Below are 19,605 nucleotides of genomic sequence, written 5' to 3'. Positions count from 1 at the left end.
AGTCCTTGTATTCAGGAAGCTCCAGAGGCCGATGGGGGTCTTCACACAGAAACAGAAAGACAGACAGACAAAATCAAAGATACCGGGGCGGAGCTCAAGACCTCAGCACCAGGGCCTGTGGAGCAGCTGCGGGACATGTAGTCAAAGAGAGCTTCCTGGAGGAGGGGAGGGAGGAGGGGTGTTAGGACTGGCAAAGAAGAAAGGCGTGGACAGGGCCTGGGGGAGGGTTTGGAGCGGACTGCTCCGCCTCCAGGCTAGGCAGAGAGCCGGCTGCAAGTACCAGGCTGAGCAGGGGAAGCCTGAGTTGGGAGTGAGGAAAACTATGGGGGCACGTGTTATGATGTGGGGTAACCCCAGACCCCCACCAGAAGATAAGTCAACAGGTGCAGGGGGTGCAGGCACGGTGTCTTATTCAACTGTGTGTTCCCGCATCCAGCAGGGTGCCACGCACACAGTCAGTGCTCACTAGTTGCTAGAGAAATGAATGAAGACATGAATAAACGGCAGGTGATTGCAGCTACTGAAGGATGAAAGATTTACTCATCGTGGAGGACTTTTTGAGCGCCTACTATGTGCTGCACCCTGTGGTCGGCACCACGGGGAGGAGTGGGGTACAAGGAGGTCCTTGTCCTCGAGGGGCTTCTGGCTTTCGGCCAGGATCCAATGCACGGTCCCCTGTGGTGCCCAAGTCCCCTCTGCTGTAGGTGTCTACGTGATCTCTGCAGGACCCTGGGCGAGGCACGTCCCCTCTCTGGAGTGTTTCTTCATCTGCAAAACAGATGAGTGCTCCTGCAGATCCCTTCCAGGTCCACACCTTGACGGCCCCCTCCTGTTTGCCCCCTCCCTACTCACCTCAATTCCCTGGGCAAAGCTCCCTCTCTGGAAGGCTGCGGTCAGAGGAATTGAGACATGGCGAGTTGAGCAAATCTTGGTTTTGCCGTGGGGCAGCCTTTGGGAGACAGAGTACCCACCTCGTCGACGTGGTGTAAACTTTTAAAGAGATGATGTGTGATAAAAGAATCAGTGCCTCACACTTGCAAAATGCAATACACTCCCTGTGAAACCTTTCCCCTGATCCAGGGAAGTTGGAATCTGGCCAGGAGCGGTTAGACCAGGTTCCACAGCAGCTCCCCAGCCTCACTTGCATCTCTCCCCACCCCCCAACCTTTAAGAGAGGTCAAGCCTCAGAGATCTGTTTGGGGACCGCTGAGGATTAGAGAAGGTAAGGGAGGTGGCCCGATCGTCCCGTTCCCTGCGGAAGCTGACCCCCACATGTCCACCAGGGAAAGGTCTGCGCCCGCCAAGACTGCGCACATCGCGGCAACCACTGCCCTCTGCCGGCCGCGGCGAGACTAGCACTTCTTAGGAGCCTCAGTGGGCAGAGGCTTCCCCTTCCTTAGGGAGGGTGGGGCGGACAGAAGGGAGGAGGGCTGCGTTTCTTAGCGCTACATCCGTCACTCACATCTCGGAACGCTTAGCCCAAACCTCGGCCCTAATCGCTCAGAGGCTCCCAGGCCTGAGCCCTCAGAGCTGTGGCCACAGGCCGAGGCATCTCCTCCCCCCCACACCCCCCACATCCCTCACCCCCGCCCCGGATCATCCCCCATCGTTGCAGGAGCAGGTTCAGCAAGCACCCTTTCCTGAGAGGCTGCCACAGAGACCCTGACACCACTGCGGATATTAACCAACCCCCCACCCACACCCCATCCCCACCTCTAGGTCTGGCTCTTTCTCATTGGTCAGCTCCAACATCGCCTCCTCAGAGAGAGCTGCCCATCTAAAATACCAACCCCCCACCTCCACACTACTTTTTACTTTCTCCCTCATCATTACCCTGTCTTGTGTTCCTCACAGCCCTTAGCACAACCTGCTTTGTCCTGCTTCATCCTTGTCCCCCTTCCCTATCAGCGGGGATCTGGTCAGGAAAAGAGAAACCAGGCGAGATATTTCAGAGAGGATTCAGTGCAAGGAACTGATGGTGTGGGCACTGAAGACCTAAGAACAAAACAGGTGGAATTCCCATTGTGGCTCAGTGGCGACTAGTATCCATGAGGATGAAGGTTCGAGCCCTGGCCTTGCTTAGTGGGTGAAGTATCTGGTGTGGCCATGAGATGTGACGTAGCTCACAGATGTGGCTCGGATCTGGTGTGGCTGTGGCTGCGACGTAGGCAGCAGCTGTAGCTCCAATTCTACCCCTAGCCTGGAAAACTGCATATGCTGCACTAAAAAGGAAAAAAGAACAAAGCTGAGGTATTCCAGAGATGAGGAAACACAGAGGAAACACCACCCCTAGGGCTGAAAGGGTGGTCTTACCCAAACCCAGGAGCTCAGGTGAGGGCCCCAGGGGGCTGGTTCTTGGACATGGGGGCAGGGCATGGACAGGGAAAACGTTTTCCTTCTGCTGGGAACAGCTGGCTCTTAAAGACCTGGTGATGAGGTGGCCAAGACCCGTGTGGGCTGCCAGAAGGTGACTGTATCTGCGCCCCAGGGAGCGAATGTGTAACCCCTGCCAACCCCCTGCTGGGACTCTCCGTTCAGAAACACAAACATCTTTCCATCAAACTAGAAAATTTTAGCCACAAAAGGAAACGGCAACCTCCAGAATGGGAGAAAATATTTACGAATAATATCCTAAAGGATTAATAGCCAGACCACATTTTTAAAAAAAAAAACAAAAAACTCATACGGAGTTCCCATGGTGGTGCAACAAAAACAAATCCAACTAGGAAACATGAGGTTGCAGGTTCGATCCCTGGCCATGCTCAGTGGGTTAGGATCCTGCATTGCTATGAGCTGTGGTGTTGGCCTGCAGCTGTAACTCCGATTGGACCCTTAGCCGGGAACCTCCATATGTAGTGGGTGCAGCCCTATAAAGCAAAAGAAAAAAAAAAAAACTCATACAACTCAGGGGCAAAAATATTAATAGGGAGTTCCCATTGTGGCTCAGTGGTAACAATCCCAACTAGTATCCATGAGAATGCGGGTTCGATCCCTGGCCTCGCTCAGTGTGTTAAGGATCTGGCATTGCCGTGAGCTGTGGTGTAGGTTGCAGACGTGGCTCAGATCCCGTGTTGCTATGGCTGTGGTGTCGGCCGGCACCTGCAATTTGACCCCTAGCCTGAGAACTTCCATATGCTGCACCTGCGGCCTTAAAAAGAAGGAAAAAAAGTAATAATAATCCCAAAAAAATTAGCAGAAGGATTGAATAGCCATTTTTCTAAAGACATACAGATGGCCAAGAGGCACATGAAAAGGCTCAACATCACTGATCTCAGGGAAATGCAAACCAAGACCACGATGAGGAGTTCCCTGGTGGCTCAGCAGGTTAAAGATCTGGTGTTACCACTGCCGTGGCTCTGCCTACTGCCATGGCTCAGGTTCAATCCCTGGCCTGGGAACTTTGGCATGCCATGGGTGTGGTCAAGAAAAACCGCAATGAGATATCATCTCACACCTGTCTGAGCGCCTATCAGCAGAAAGACAAGAGATAACAAGTGCTGGTGAGAATGTGTTCCGTACGTAAATTGGTGCAGCCGCCGCAGAAAACAGTATGGAAGTTCCTCCAAAAATTAAAGATAGAACTACCATATAATCCAGCAATTCCACTTCTGGAGTATTTATCTGAAGGAAACAAAATCACAATCTCAAAGCAATATTTGCAATCCCATTTTGTGTGTGTGTGTGTGTCTTTTTGCCTTTTTCTAGGGCCTCTCCTGCTGCATATGGATGTTCCCTGGCTAGGGGTCTAATCGGAGCTGTAGCTGCCAGCCTACACCACAGCCACAGCAACGCCAGATCCAAGCCGTGTCTACAACCTACACCACAACTCACCGCAACACCGGATCCTTAACCCATTGAGCGAGGCCAGGGATCGAACCCACAACCTCACAGTTCCAAGTCGGATTCGTTAACCACTGTGCCATGAGGGGGAACTCCTTCCTGCAATCCCATCTTTATTGTAGTCAAGATATGGAAAAAACTTGTGTCTATCTATGGATGCATGGATAAAGAAGTTATGGTACATATACTACTCAGCCATAGAAAGAAGAAAATCCTGCCATTTGCAACAATGTGGATGACCTCGAGGATATTATGGTGAGGGAAATAAATCAGACAAAGACAAACACTGTACAATCCACTTACATATGGAATCCAAGAAAACCAAACTCGTATAGACAGAGAACAGGAGTTCCCACTGTGGCTCGGAAGGTTAAGAACCTAATATCCATGAGGATGTGGGTTCAATTCCTGTCCTTGCTCAGTGGGTTAAGGATCCGGCGTTGCCGTGAGCTGTGGTGTAGGTCGCAGACGCGGCTCGGATCCCGCATTGCTGTGGCTCTGGCGTAGGCTTGGCGGCTACAGCCCCAATTACACCCCTAGCCTGGAAACCTCCACATGCCGCGGGTGCGGCCCTAGAAAAGGCAAAAAGACAAAAAAATAAAAATAAAAAAGAAAGAAAGGAGAGAAAGGGCCTTCTCTGCCAGTCTTCCTTCACCCATCACTGCCTTTTAGGAGACTCAAAGGACAAGCCGTAGGACATGTGCACCCATTAGAGCGTAAGCTCCTTAAGGCAGGTGGCACCCTGTGTGACATGCTCATCACTGTATCCACAGGGCCTCACCAAGGGCCTGGCACTCAGCAGGTGCTCATTAAATAGCTGTTGAAGAAATACACAGACCTACTGTGAGAAAGGTGCCAGCAACTTGTAATAAGCTCAATAGCCAAGGAATGTGTCAAGGCCCGTGCTGGGCACCTAGCAGACATCGCCCCCTTTTCAGGAGACCGCGAGTGCCTTGCCAGGCTGACCCCGAGGAGGACCAGAAATCAGATGGCACACCTGTCGAACTCCAAGACCCCCCCCTTCTCATTGTCACAGGGGCCCAGCACGCCCTGTCAGCCCAATGGGTCCCTGCCGCCTCTCTCTGGCTTGCCCAGGGCCCTCAAACACCAGCCCAGAAGTTTCTGGAGGAAAACGGGGTGTCCCTGGGCTTATCGCTCTGATAGTCTGTGAGTCCATTGGTGGGAGTCTGGCCCTCCACGGAGGAGGTGTATCTGTCCCTCTGGGAATCTACCCCTCCAGGTGTAATCTACTCCCGCTCCCGCCTCCACCCCTCCTGCAGGCGGGTCTGTACCTGTCTTTCAGCCCCGCCTGCCCGGTTCCCGTCCTCGCCAGCCCCTGGCGCATCTTCATCCGCGGGCCCCGAGCGCCCCCTGCCGACCGCTGCTCCGCCTGCACATCCACGGCCCCGGAGCCCGAGGGCTTCAGCGCGAGGGGGCGGTGCAATAGGCAGTTCCGAGGGGCTGGGATTTGGCCTCAGCCCTTCTTTCCCACAGCCAGGAACCACAGGGGAGTCCCTCTTGGATTGAGGCGGAATAGCCTGGCACACACCGTATGGGGACCGGGCACAGACCTCACCGACGCCCGTGTGTCTTCCTCTTGTCGAACCCACATCCCTGCCAATCCTATCCCTCCCCAAAATGGCTTTCCTGGGGTTCCCATCGTGGCTCAGCAGAAATAAATGACTAGCATCCATGAGGACGCAGGTTCGATCCCTGGCCTTCCTCGGTGGGTTAACGATACCGCGTTGCTGCGCTTCGGCTCCAATTCAACCCCTGGCCTGGGAACCTCCATATGCCATGGAGGCAAAAAAGGCCAAAAAAACCCTGGCTTTCCTTCCACATCCTCAGAAGTGCCCGTGACATCAACAAGGCCATCTTGCATCCCATCTCACATGACTCATTGGCAGTGAGTCAGGAGCGTGAGAAGTGGACACAAGGCGGGTGAGCAGGAGGACGAGGTCAGCCTTTGGAGAGGACCTCATAGGCACAAGCTCACGGCTGTGTGCAAACGTGAATGCATGCACACAGCACGTGCACGTGTGCACACACGAATACAGGTGTGCTCTGCACACACGTGCTCTTGAGTGTGTGCATATGCCAACACACATGCACAAATATGCCTGTGTGTACAGACAGGAGTCAGATCTCATACGCGAGCACTGCATGCATGCGTGCCTCCATGCTTGCACACGTATCCACACCCACAAGCTGGCGTCCTTAGCCAGACACAGGCCAATACAGGGCAGCCATCAAAGCCTGCAACTACACACATGCACACACACACAGCCCCTCGGTCGATACTCATGTGCACACGTCTACACATGCCTGGGGTAAGACTCTGGAGTCAGTTTGAACTAGACCCTGGTTCAGACCTTGGTCTTACCACTCTCTTGCTCTTGTCTCGCTCTTGGTCTTGTGTATGTGCAGCTTTTCAGAGCCTCAGTTTCTCTGTCTATAAAATGGGTGCCTGTCCGGTTGTAAGGATTAAAGGAACTAGTGAATGGATCAGGCTGGCACACAGTAAGCGCTCAGCAGTGGCAGCAGGCAGACCCCATCCTTGGGCCTGCATACGACTGTGACTAGAAAATAATCAGAAGGGTTCCTGGCTGGAGTTTGGGGCAAGGAGGCCTCCCACACGGGCACACACGTGCCCACGCACCAGGGCTGCTGTGTGTTCCTGCTGTTTGTGTGGGCTGCTTAGCTACGAGCCAGGCTGAGGAGCACGTGGGCCCACACGGGAGCCTGGCCCTCCCCCCCCAGCCTGTTGGGACAGGGCCTGGCCAGAATGCCTGCATGCCTGCCGCCTTCCCTCCTCCTCCTGGCCACAGACATGTGGGGTACAAAATGGAGGACTTAGGGAGCCTCTCACGCTCCAAGCCACCATAGGCTTTGCCCTGTCTGCAGTGAGTTGGGGTGCTGCAGGGGCCTCTCTGAGACACGGGGAGCCTTCCCTGGGGCTCTCCAGCCTGCCTGACACCCCCTCCCCAACTTGAGCTCCCCACAAGCCCAAGGCTTCTGAGCCTATACTTCCAGGAAGGAGGGGGGGTGCCCCCCCACGCACTCCCCACGGCCTCCTGGAAAAAGCAAGCCGCCCGGTGTCCCCATGAGTTCCTCTCCCCTCTAAGTCCCCCCACAAAGCCCTGTCCTGCCAGGCCACCCCCAGGGCCACCCCAGGGCCCCGGGCTCATAGGGAGAGGAACTCCTAGTCCTGGGTCCAGAGCAGAGAACAAGCTGGGCTCAGAGGCTGCCTCTGAAGACCTTCCCAGGATCGGGGACGGCCACACAGCAGGTCATCCCTTCAAAGCGTGCCTTTCTGTCACCAAGCCTCCAACCTCTCGGGTCCCAAAGGGCTGACTGGGACTCCTGCCTTGCCAGTCCTCTCCCCAGGTGGGCAGGGAGCCCCTGGCAGGAACCTGCCATACCTCCACAGTGACAGTGACATACATACTGCCATACTGCAGGCAGCGAGAGCCCCTTTCTTTTGTCTTCTGGAAACTAAACTGGCCCAAAGCTAGTTGTTGCAGCCCACCCAGGCCCTTTGCCTTCCAGGTCCCTCCAAAATAGGTCAGGGCCACCTCACACCTCAGGGCGGGGAGGTACAGAGGGTAACACAGGCACCTGGGGTGACATCCAGCCCCACGAGTGAGGCCAACTACCTCATTTTACGGAGGGAAAGACTGAGGCCCAGAGAGACATGGAGCCTTGCTCTAAGCCCCAGTGGAGCTGGGCCTCCAGGACCCCCACCGCTCTCTCTGGAGTTGCCCGGAGCTCTAGCAAACCTCCCACTCGGACCTCTGCTCGGTGTCCCGGCCTAACTGGAGGGGCAGAAAGAGAAAACAGGGAACCAAAGCCCCAAGTCAGCTGATATTCTGTTGGAAGGCGAGCAGGCTACAAGGAGACCTCTAGCCAGGACCTAGCCTTACAGCCGACAGGAGTAACAATGCGGAGACAGGGGCACTGCCCAGAGTCCCTTCTGGAACTCCAGGGCTCAGAGCATGGCCAGAATGAGAGAGTCACTAATGTGACCACAGACAGGCCTGGCTTTGGAAAAGGGGACCCTGAATATATCCTGAGACCACACCCTCTCCACCACTACGGCTCTGCCGTTGCAAACCTACTCCCAAAACTGTGGAGGTAAGAAAATGGAAAAAGAGCCCTGGACTGGGAATTAAGGACTCTGGTTCGGGTCCTGCTTCTGCCAGTAACTCCCTGGGGGAATTGAGCCTCAGTCTACTCATCTGCCAAATGGCAGTGGGATTTGTCCCTCCCTGCCCCCTTTGATGGGATGGGGCGGGGGGACCATGAGACCCTTTCCTGAGGAGTCCTGCCTGGAGGAGCTGCCAGTCTTCTGGGGGAGGTGAGCCGGGACGTCCTTTGGCATTGTCCTGGGCCACCGTCTACGAGCCTCTCTCTGGGTCAGTGCTCACAATAGACTGCGGGGTAGGGTCATCGGCCTTACAGATGAGGAAACCGAGGCCCAGAGCCGGGACTCCAGCACAGCTCCGGCTGCCTGCAGCAGGACAGAGAGGAGGTCCCTGGAGAGGGGGCTAGGGGCCTGGGGCTCCAACCACCACCATCAGAGCAGGTGTGTCATGCGGCTGCCGGTGGAGGGTCCTCTGGGCCCCAAACCCAGGAATTCGGGGCTTCTGTTCCCCCCCCACCCCCGCAGCCCTTCTGCGCCCAACCCCACGGCGCCCGGACCGGGGCAGGGCCAGATGTGGCGCCAGGTCCCCGGGCGGGGCTCGGAAGCCTCTGTTCCCGCAGCGCCGACACCTGGTGTCCGCCCGCCCGCGGGTCGGCGTGCCTGGGCAGGGAGGCCGCTCGGGGGCCGCCCGGACCGGACGGGACGGGACGCGGGCGGCGCCACCACATCTGAGCCCCGCCGCATTCCGGGGCACCCCGCCCGGGGCAGGGGCGGAGAAGCCTCCCGAAGCCGGTGGGGCACCGCCCCCTGCCGGCCGCCGCGGGCGGATGCAGATCCGGGAGAAGGCGGCGCCTCCCGGGGTCCCACCACCCCTATCAGTCACTCATCAAACACTGCCTGCAGGTGCCTGGGGCTGAGGGTCCTGCAGAGGGACAAAGGCAGAGCCTTGTTAGAGAGGCCTTGCCCTCTACCCTCTCTGACCTGCCAAGGCTCTCAGGCACTCTGGCAACATCCCGCAATCCCTAGACGGCACCAGCCACAGCCGCTGCACGCCCGGCAGCCAGGCTGCACAGGGCCCTCCAGTTCCTGGGCTCCGCTTGCCCAGGAGGTGGGCAGAGCTGGAGCCTCCTCTCCCTGACTCCCAGCTGCTCACACACCCTCCAAGCCCACCTATCATGTGCTACCCTCCATGCCCCCTCTCCCCCTGCCCACCACCCAGCCAGCCCAGCCTTCCCCACCGGGAACCCAATTCTTGCCTGCCTACTTTCCAACCCCCTCAAAGTATCAACAGTAAACTGCTTATGTAGCCATTACTCTGGGCAAACACTCTTCTTCCTGCTTTATAAACGTACATTTTAACAAACCTGTACAGAACAAACTCTGCAGGGCCTCTCTCTCTCTCTCTCTCTCTCTCTCTCTCACACACACACACACACACACACACACACACACACACACACACACACACACACACACACACACACACCTGTGCCTGTCAGTAACTCTGCGTTCCCAGGTCTGGGCTTCTGTGGATTTCCTGTCCCCCCTGCCACCACTAGCAGCTGTGCTTCAGAACACTAGGCACCTCTTGTCTTTCCCTCTGCTGGCGCCCCCTCCCCTGCCGCTGTGCCCTGTACTCAGGCAGCTCTGTGGGCCGCAGGTGCTAAAGAAGGAACTCAGGCTCTAGTCCCAGGCATCAGGCACTGCCGCGTGACCCAGGGCAGCACAGGACCCTCTCTCAGCCCCAGGTTTCTGAGCTGCAGGAAGAGGTCATTTCTAAGGCCAGGTCAGACCTGCCCATGTGGGATTTTGTATACAATGAGTGCTTACTAAATGCACGAGCCATTGTTTACCAATTGTGACCCCACTCTCAGCCCCACTTCGAGCCCAGGACCTGGGAGGAACCAAACTCTCTGATTCCCATGCCCTGGCCTCCCTGGCCTCCCTGGCTTCTAGAACCTCCTGAGACCTCCAGGTTAGCGACGGGAGGGGGTGATGATTTGTGAACAGGCCCAGCGTCTCCTCCTCCCTCTAACCCTCTCCAGGGCCGGGCAGCAGCCTACAGGCCGGAAGAGAAAATCCAAGTTCACACGAGTTCAGATGCCCCCATTACAGCACCTTGAGCCAAGGTCCCTGTGGGTTGGACCTGCAAGATCTACTCTGGAGTTTCCCATTTGGAAAGTCAGAAAGAGTCAGCTGACCATGGCTCTCAGCATGTACTTGAAGAACTGCCCTTAACAAGCCCATGACCAACATTTATTGAGCACCAATGGATGTCAGGCACCACCCAAGGCACCGGAAGCACGGGCTACTGCAGGACACAGAGAAGATGCTAGCAACCAGCTCAGATGCAGAGGCAAGGACAGAACCTGCGTGGGCAAGGTGTGGACAGCCAGCTGGGGAGCAGCAAGAAGGGCATCCCCATGGGAATTCAGAACAGAGCCTCGGGGTCCCCAAATCCCACAGGTAGAGGGGAAGAGGGGACACTGCAACTTCTTCTCCTGACCTCCTAGTGTAGCCTGGGCACTGGGATATCCTCCATGAACAAGGCAAGAGGGAAGGGGGTTTAACACACAGCAGGAGAGACTAGAGTCAGACACCAGGCAGAACTTCCTGCCAGAACTGTCTAAATTACAAACTGGCAAGAGACAGAGGGATTCCCTGACCTCCCGAGCTTCAGAAGGGTCCTTTCTTGGAGTTCTCATTGTGGCTCGGCGGGTTACGAACCCAACTAGTATCCACGAGGATTCAGGTTCGATCCCTGGCCTTTGCTGTTGGGTTAAGGATCTGGCGTTGCTGAGAGCTGTGCTGTACGTCGCAGATGCAGCTCAGATCCTGCATTGCTATGGCTGTGGTGTAGGCTGGCAGCTGTAGCTCCAATTCAACCCCTAGACCCCTGGCCTGGGAACTTCCATATGCCACGGGTGTGGCCCTAAAAAAAAAAAAAGAAAGTGTCCTTCCTGCATCAAGGGAGGGGGCTGGAGCAGGCCTCTCAGGACCACTCCCTGCTGGGGAAGCTGGGAATGGGAGGCGACAGCTCAGCCATTCTCACATGTTTGGCCCTGTTTTCTTCACACAGCAGAAGCTGCTTCGTCAGCTCCCTGGAAAAGCTCGGTACAGCACTGCTGGAGAAGGCCTGCCTGGGGCCTCTCTCCCTCTGCCCTCTGTTTTGGGGCAGGAGCACAGACCAGCCCACTCCCAGCACAAGCTTGGGACCAGGCCCCCACCCTGTCCCCTCCCAGCTGAGCCCTCAGGGGCACTCACCAAGCAGAACCCAGCACCCCTCAGTCCCAGGCCCAGTCTGACAGTTGCAGAGGGAGCGGAGAGAGCACACAGCCTGCCCCCAGGAAATGGGAGTGGAGGGGCGCTGGGGTCGGGAGTCCTGGGCTGTAGTCCCAGCTCTGGGCCTCAGTTCCCTGAGCTCCACAGTGAGGAGCTGAACTAGCTAATATCCAGGGATGCCCACTGCTCCCATAGTTCTAGGACCTGCACTGTGTCTGCAGGGGGTTCAAGGCCAGAGCATGGGCTGCCTCCAGGCCCGGCTCTGCACCCCCTATGCTGTTAAACCTCTCCATTAAGTTTCCTCCTGGAAGAAGAGCTGTTGCAAGGAGCCCATGAGATAATGCCTGAAAACCGCCCTGGGGGTGTGGAGTCGGGGCTTTCATCTTTCACCTCCAGCACGAAACTTCAAGGCGGTGCCTCGGGAACAAAGAGGAGACAGGCAGAGGCCGCTACAAAACACACTGCAGCCAGGGTCTGCGGAGGGCACGGCCAGGGGGAGGCTTTTCCAGCGAAGCTTTGCCTCTCAGAGGAGGAAGCGGTTGAGAGCTGGAGGCGTTACAGACAGGTCTAGAGAGGGGGCACCTGCTTCCTCCTGCTGAGCCAGGCTGCCCCGCCAGGAGAACTGACACAGCTCCCTTGGAACAGAGAGGGCAGCCCTCGCCAGGAGCCCAGCAAATGCTCCCGGGTCTGGGGAAGGGGGGCAGGGCTGTGCCAAGTGTGACCTGAGCCTGTTAGGCGTCTGTAAGTGACAGGATCCTTCATGGGGCTTAAGATCCTTGGCGAGGGAGTTCCCATCCTGGCACAGCAGAAACAAATCCGACTAGGAACCATGAGGTTGTGGGTTTGATCCCTGGCCTTGCTCAGTGGGTTAAGGACCCGGCATTGCCGTGAGCTGCGGTGTGGGTCGCAGAAGCGTCTCAGATCTGGCATTGCTGTGGCTGTGGTGTAGGCCGGCAGCAACAGCTCCGATTGGACCCCTAGCCTGGGAACTTCCATGTGCCGTGTGTGTGGCCCCAAAAAGACAAAAAAAAAAAAAAAAAAAATCCTTGGGGAAATTCGTGGCCCCTAGTCTACCCTCCTCAAAGTGCAGAAGAGGAAACTGAGGCCAGGAAAGGGGCGGTCACTTAGCCAAGGTCACACAGCCGCTGCCAGGCTGCCTCTCTGAGCACCGGCTGCCTCTTTGGCCTCCCCCACGCCAGGTGCCCCTACCCAGGTCTGGGGCTGGTGTCAGGGGCTCCCTGGGGGCTAGGGGTCATTGTTGGGTTCCAGGCCACCACAGAAGCCAGCTTGTGCCTGAGCAGGGCGGAGAGGCCTGGAGGCAGGGAGGCCGCCCCTCCTCCTCCACCTGGCAGATGGCGCTTGTTACCTTATAAGGTGCCTTCTCTTCTCCTACAGCTTCTGACAGAACCGGGAGGGCGGGGTAGTGGGGGGGAGGGGTGGGGCCTGCTCTTGGAGCTGCACCCTGCTCACCCACCCAAGGGCACCCGAGGGGCCCTCTCTTGGAGCAGCAGGGCCCAAGGCAGCCCCCTGGCCTGTCAGAGAAAGTCAACCAACAGGCAGGCACGGCTGAGGACCCAAGCCTGGACCCTGGATCCCCACCCTGCCCCCACCCCCGTAGGAGAGGGTGGTCCACCTGCCCTTAACCTGCACCATTGCCCCCTGACCCCTGATTGACAGCCAGTCTGGCTCTCCTGCCCCCTCCCACTCACAGGCAGACATACACATACACATACACATGGCAGCCAGGGGGACTTGGCCATGGCAGAGCAGGCTGTCCTGTTCTTCCCTGCGGGTAGTGAAGCCTGGATCCCCAAGGAGGAAGCTGCCCCTCAGGTGCAGAGAAAGTGGGCTGGGCCCTGCCCAGGAGTCCAGCAGGGCCATGTCTGGCTACATCCTTGAAGGCAGGGAAGGGCCTAGGACCCAGGCCCAGTGGCAGGGAGAAGCAACAGCGCTGCTCACTCGCCCCGACCCTGCGGGGCCCCTGCCTGACTCTTAAGGAAGGGGTGCTGTCGAGGGTGTCCCAGTGATGTGCCAGATGAAAGCAGAGCTCAGGGCCAGGCCCCCATCCCTGACACCCCACATGTGGCACAGGACAGGCCACAGTGAACACCTGATGAGGGCTTAAGGCCAGCTGGCCACTCACTAGCTGTGCAGCTTTGGGCCACTCTGAGCCTCCCTAACCTCCGTCCTGGTTTCCTCTCTGTAAAGTGGGAGTGAGAGTCTCTTCCTCCCAGAGTGTTTTAAGGGTCCCCCGGGTTGACACTTTGGATAGGAGCACATAATGGCTGGCAAATGGCCTTTACTGGGCAGCTGGGGAGGGTCCATGCGATGCAGGGTCTCCAGCTGTGTCTGTAGGTGCCAAACCCCATTCTGGCCCATCCAGGCCCTAACCAGAGGGAGCTCCAGGGCCACAGCGCCCCCGGTTACCGGGGTCACCTTGGGAGGGGCTCATAGCACCAACGAGGACAGGACCCATGCCAGGCAGCTCCTCTGCCCCTAGCCCGCCATGTCCTGGCCCCAGTGCTGTCTGCACACAGCTGTGTTTGTGTGTGTGTGTGTGTGTGTGTGTGTGTGTGTGTGTGTGTGTGTGCCGCCAGGCCCGCTGGGCCACACCCTGGTGACTCAGGGCTGTGGCACGCACCCTACCCAGCCAGTGGGAGAACAAAGCCACCAGCTCAGGGCCTCGGCATTCAGGCTGAGTCACCCACAAACACACCCAGCCAGGTGCCCCAGGCTCTCAGGCCAGTCCCACCCACCCCAAGGGGTCTGCAGCCCCCCTCACACTAACGAGGGAGGGAGGAAGGTCAGGGTTGGGGTTAGGGGCGTGCTTGGGTGCAGCTGGCTGAGAGGCAGGAGCTGGGCCCAGGGAGGCTCAGAGTTTTCTGACTCAGACCAGGACCACCAGCGCACCTCTGGGCTCCTAGACGACCCAGCCGGGGCAGCAGAGCCACAGGCTTGGGGCCCAGGAGGCCAACTCTGGGGGGTGGGGAGACTAAAAGGGAGGCTCATGGAGGAGAGGGAAGTGGCTCCCACTGAGGGCCCTCGGCCCTGGTCAGTCTGGGCCAGCGACATTCTCTGGACACAGCCCTAGCCCGGGACCCAAGCCCAGGGGGGAATTATGATGAGATGAGAAAGCCAGGCCTTCTGCTTACTGCTCTGGCTAAGGCCAGAGGAGCAGTGGTAACCCTGCCTGAGCCTGGGAGTCAGGGTGTTCGGCAGATGGGCCAGGGCTCACCCAGCTGAGACCCACCCCCCCATCGCCTGACCAGCAGAGGCCCAAAGAAGGCAGTTAGGGGAGTTCCTGTCATGGCTCAGTGGTTAACGAATCTGACTAGGAACCATGAGGTTGCAGATTCAATCCCTGGCCTCGCTCAGTGGGCTAAGGATCCGGTGTTGCCGTGAGCTGTGGTGTAGGTTGCAGACATGGCTTGGATCCCTCATTGTTATGGCTGTGGTGTAGGCCTGTAGCTACAGCTCTTATTAGACCCCTAGCCTGGGAACCTCTATATGCCGCAGGAGCGGCCCTAGAGAAGGCAAAAAGACAAAAATAAATAAATAAATAAATAAATTAAGAAAACAAAGAAGGTTAGGAGGTTCCCAGGCAAGTGTGCAGAGTGAGGGAAGGGCCCAGGCAGGAGCAGGGAGCCAGCAGGGGGAGAGGGGGACAGCCGCTACAGCCTGGAGGAGACCCACGCCCCACTCCCCAGGCCCAGGCCCAGTCCCGGGTGACTTGGGGTCCCTGCTTCAGCTGATACCCAGGCCTGGGAGCATCTGGAGATCAGTTGCAGAAAACCTCCTCCCTGGGCCCAGCCTGGGTGCAGAGGGTGGAGGGGGTCCCGCCACCACCAGGGCCCAGAGGACTTGTCTCTAACCCAGGCCTTAGCTGAGAGCAGCCCATGAGAAGGGAGAGTCAGGCCCAGCTGGACAGCACAGGGCAGACAACCAGGTCCCCCAAACCTTCAACTGGCTGTGACCCTCACATGGAAACCCCCCAACCCCTGACCCGACCTAACCCCAAACTGCCCATGATGCTGACCTGGCCCTGCCCCACCCCCACCCCAATGCCATGGCTGACCCCACCTCTGGGCTGACCCCAACCCCAGGCCCAAATCTGCACCCTAGCCCGCCTCTACCCTGAATCAACTTCACTCCAAACCTGGGTGCTTCCCTGAGCCCAAACCTCATCCCATCCTCAAAACCCAGCCCTAAAGCCATCCCTTCCCAACCCCCAGATCTGACATGCACCTGCTCTCAGACTTTTGCCCAAAATTCCACTTTCAGGACAACTCCTGCCCCAAACCCAAAAACTTCCTCCCACCTCTGCCTTCCCAGGCCCAATCCTAATCCTCACCCCCATGCCACATCCCATGAGCACCCCATACCCCGCCTTTGCTCTCACCACCAACCCTGCTCTGAGCTCCCCAAGCGCCAAGCTTCCCACAAGCCCCCTTCTACCCCAGCTGCCCCCATTGTGCCTGCCGTGTGTCCACTGTCCTGTAATCAGAGGCCTCCGATTATCAGAGTAGTGGGTCCGGAGTTCCCGTTGTGCCTGAGCAGGTTACAAACCCAACTAGTATCCATGAGGATGCAGGTTCGATCCCCAGAGTTGCTCATTTGGTTAAGGACCTGGCGTTGCCACAAGCTGCAGCCTAGGTCACAGATACGGCTCAGAACTGGCGTTGCCGTGGCTGTGCCTAGGCCGGCAGCTGAAGCTCCAATTCTACCCCTAGCCTGGAAACTTCCATATGCCACAGGTACGGCCCTAAAAAGAATAAAGGGGAGGGGGGGGGACAAGCAGAGTAGTGGGTCATCTCCCACATGCCCAGGCTGGGAGTCGAGGAGCTGGGGACAGGACATGCCCCCCCAATAAGAACAGCTGGCATCACGGGCCCCTGCACCCAGTGACTCCATGTCAGGACTCACATGGAGGCTGGAGGTTACCCAGACACTGGGCCTGCCCAGGCTGTCTTCCCAGCAGTGGTAGGGGTCTGCCCAGAGCAGTCCAGATGCCCACTGTGCCCACCCAACACAGGAAGCCACAGCAGCACAGCCCCCCAGCTCACTCCTCTACCCCAGACCTGCACCTCAGAGGAAGGAGGCAAACCCGGGCCCCTGGGACCTCTGCCAATATCCCCTGCTGCCCCTCCCAGCACCCCTACCCCCGGGTCTCCCCAGCAGCAGGCTGAGTGTGAGGCCCTCCCTCTGCAGCCTGGGAAGAGGCCCCAGAGCTGCCTGGCTGGCGTCAGCCCCCGCTTCCCTCCCCTAGGCCCCGGCTGCATTCCCAGCAAGCCAGGACCTGCCACACAAGGGAACAAGCCAGCTCAGCACCCTCCTTCTCCTCTGCGGTCCTCCCAGCCTCCGCAGTTGCAGCTGCAGCTCTAGCCTGAGGCTTTCATGCTGCAGTTTCTGTCACAAGGCTCCCCAGGACCCCTCTCGGGCAGGCCCAAGCACCCCAAACTGCCACACAGGCTTCTCTCACTCACTCAGCTCTGTACCCACAGAGGCAGGAAGAAACTAAATGGGTCCTTTTCTCAGTTTGCCGCTCCCTGTCAGAAGACCCGGCCCTAGATGGGCCCCTCGGGAGCTGGGGCCTCATACCTCTCACCATAGTGAGCAAAGGAGACCCTGATAGGTCGGAACTCATCACATATTACTCAGTAGGGTTAGGCCGTAAGTTCCCTTGTCCCAGAGTTCTCGTCATGGCTCAGCAGGAAGGAACCTGACTAGGATCCACAAGGATGCAGGTTCGATCCCTGGCCTCCCAGTGGGTTAAGGTTCCAGCATTGCCATGAGCTGTGGTGTGGGACGCAGACGCGGCTCGGATCCTGCATTGCTATGGCTGTGGTGTAGGCCAGCAGCTGCAGCTCTGATTCAACCCTTAGCCTGGGAACCTCCACATGCCACGGGTGCAGCCCTAAAAAGACACACACACGCAAAATTCCCCTGTCCCACTGAAGGCCTCAACCAGTCCAGGGCTGGCCCGAGAAGCCTGGATAAACATACGGGGCATCTAGAAGCCCTGGGAGCCAGGGAGAGGCAGGGGATGCAGGGACGGGTAAGGCCTGGAAGTTCTGGCGGTTATCCAGCCTGATTCCCAGAATCCCCACAATCCAAGGGGAGAAGGAGCCTTACCTCCTCTCCATCCCTCCAGACACCAGCCTGGTCCCCATCCCGTCACTCTCCTGCTGCTGTCCCTGGCTCAGACCCTGTCCCTCCACCCCAGCCTCCAGGCTGGGCAGAGGGACCCAGCCCTCCCTGTTCCAAGAGTCCGGGTTGCCCAGCGTCTTCCCGAAGCTCCCCTGCTGCCAATGGAACTCACAGCAGGAATGGCCACTCGCAGGGAGGACTCCCACAAAGGGCCAACCCACCCCACCTTGCAACTGGACCCCCACCTCTCTCCACCCACCCCTGCCCGGGCCACGCCAGAGCGTCTCTCCAGAGAAGCTGCCCCCTGACCTGGCCCCGCTTCCAGAATGGAAGCAAATCTGGCCCTCAAGCACCAGCCCAGCAGCAGCGCCCATGTCCTCTAAGCAGAGCCCCTTCCAAGATGCCCAGGCCCCTGGGCTCTGTCTCTGATGGCTTGTCCAGCTCCCCTGTCCTTGTTTTTATTCCTTTTTTTTGTTGTCATTATTATTTTGTTTTGTTTTGTTTTGTTGTCTTTTGAGGGCCTTACGCATGGCATAGGGAGGTTCCCAGGCTAGGAGTCCAATTGGAGCTGTAGCTACCGGCCTACACCAGAGCCACAGCAACACTGGATCCAAGCCGTGTCTGTGACCTACACCACAGCTCATGGCAACGCCAGGTCCTTAACCCACTGAGCAAGGCCAGGGATCAAACCCGATTCCTCATGGATATGAGTCGGGTTCATTGTCGCCGAGCCACAACGGGAACTCCATCCTGCACTTGCGGTGGATCTTCACCATCCCTGACCTCCAGCTTCCTGAGGCCACAGCTCTCTTGTCCCTGGTGACCCCCGGGGTGGCAGGCAGGAGATGGGGCTGGGATTTCCTGTTGGGCTTATCACTCCCCACCTGGCTTCAAGCCACTGGGTGTTGGGGGGAAGTGGGAGGGGGCGTTCATGCTTCCCACCTGGAGCTTGAATTCTCAAGTCAGTCTTGTGACACTGGCGTTATTGTCCCCATTTTAGTCACCAGGACACTGAGGCTACAACAGGGTAAGTGCCCAGGGGCAGACTGGGAATTAGACCTCAGGGCCCACCCTCCAAAGAACCGAGAACCTGCCCCAAGTGGGTGGGGAGATGGCATCCCCTGGGGAAGGGCCTGGAGGTGGCAGGGCCAAGGCCAGACTTTGGCCTAAGTCCCTGAAACCCTACATCAGGGTCCCTGGGCCTGGGGAGCAGCCAGGGCACCTCCACAGCAACACAGGAGGGTACCGATGCCCAGTCCTGCGAACCGCCCTCCCTCCCCCAGGACACACACACACACACACACACACACACACACACACACTCACACACTCTGAGCCCCAAGCAAACCCAGCTCCAGCAGCCCCTCCACCACAGGACGCACCCCACCCCCACCCCCGCACCTCGTCCCTGCCCCCACTTCCGCCCCCACCGTCCACACCCAAACCAACCAGACCGGCCTGGCCAGCCCTGCCGCAGACAAAGGCTCCAGGGGCTCCCCGCCCCCACGTGGAGCCGGAATGAAGCTGTTCCGTGGCGCAGGAGCGCCCCCCGCTGGCCATTTGGGGACAGGCAGGCCCCAGGCCAGGAAGCGGAGTCCTGTGTGCCCGGAGATCCCTAACCATTCGCACTTCCTGGACCTTCTTGAGCCCCGGGGGCTGAGTCGGAGGGGGTGAGCCAGGAGGAGAGAAGAGGAAAGGGCAGGGCTGGGGCTGCGTGGGCACACACATGGAGGGAAGAAGAGCAGAGCGGGAGGCTGATGGATGGCTGGAGCGCGGGTCCATCCTCCTGGTGATGGGGAAGGGAGAATGGAACGGGGCTCCTGGATCTCTGGCCCAGGGCAGACGATGGCCAGGTTCGGGGGGGAGGACAGGTCTGAGAGGGCAGCTGAAGGATTGGTCTTGGACTTGTGGGCCTGGAGGGACCTGAGAGGTCCCGCAGAGACCAGCTGGAGGTGGGCCCTCTCAAGCTCTGGAGAGTCCGTGGACGAGGCAGGGAGGCAGGGCCCCTCTCTGGCTGCTAGAGTCCCTTCCTGTCCTTGTCCTTATCATTACCCGCTCAGCCTCCCTCCCCTGGGCCTCAGTCCCCATCGGAGTCCTCCTGAGAACACACGGGCGGGCGGCACAGATAGTGTTAACACCCCTTTTTGAGTGTAAACCAAGCGCTAAGCACTGTGCTGAGAGGCCTGACCAGG

General features: G+C 58.4%; 1 long non-coding RNA gene across 1 annotated transcript; it reads right to left on the bottom strand.

Moving 5' to 3' along the window:
* Positions 1 to 521: 521 nt before the first annotated feature.
* Positions 522 to 6,432, bottom strand: LOC110260840 (uncharacterized). The gene is made up of 3 exons (XR_014803260.1): positions 1,834 to 6,432; positions 853 to 990; positions 522 to 768 (listed from the first exon to the last, which is right to left on the bottom strand). It is a non-coding gene; the product is annotated as an uncharacterized LOC110260840 (long non-coding RNA).
* Between the last annotated feature and the right edge of the window lie 13,173 nt (positions 6,433 to 19,605).

This window comes from Sus scrofa, chromosome 5 (genome assembly GCF_054392235.1).
Source record: "Sus scrofa isolate SSC_HxYL_T2T_F1_AM1 chromosome 5, Sscrofa_HxYL_maternal_Yorkshire_Landrace_v2.0, whole genome shotgun sequence".
NCBI classification, from domain to species: Eukaryota; Metazoa; Chordata; class Mammalia; order Artiodactyla; family Suidae; genus Sus; species Sus scrofa.
This window is presented reverse-complemented; position numbering and strand designations above follow the sequence as displayed.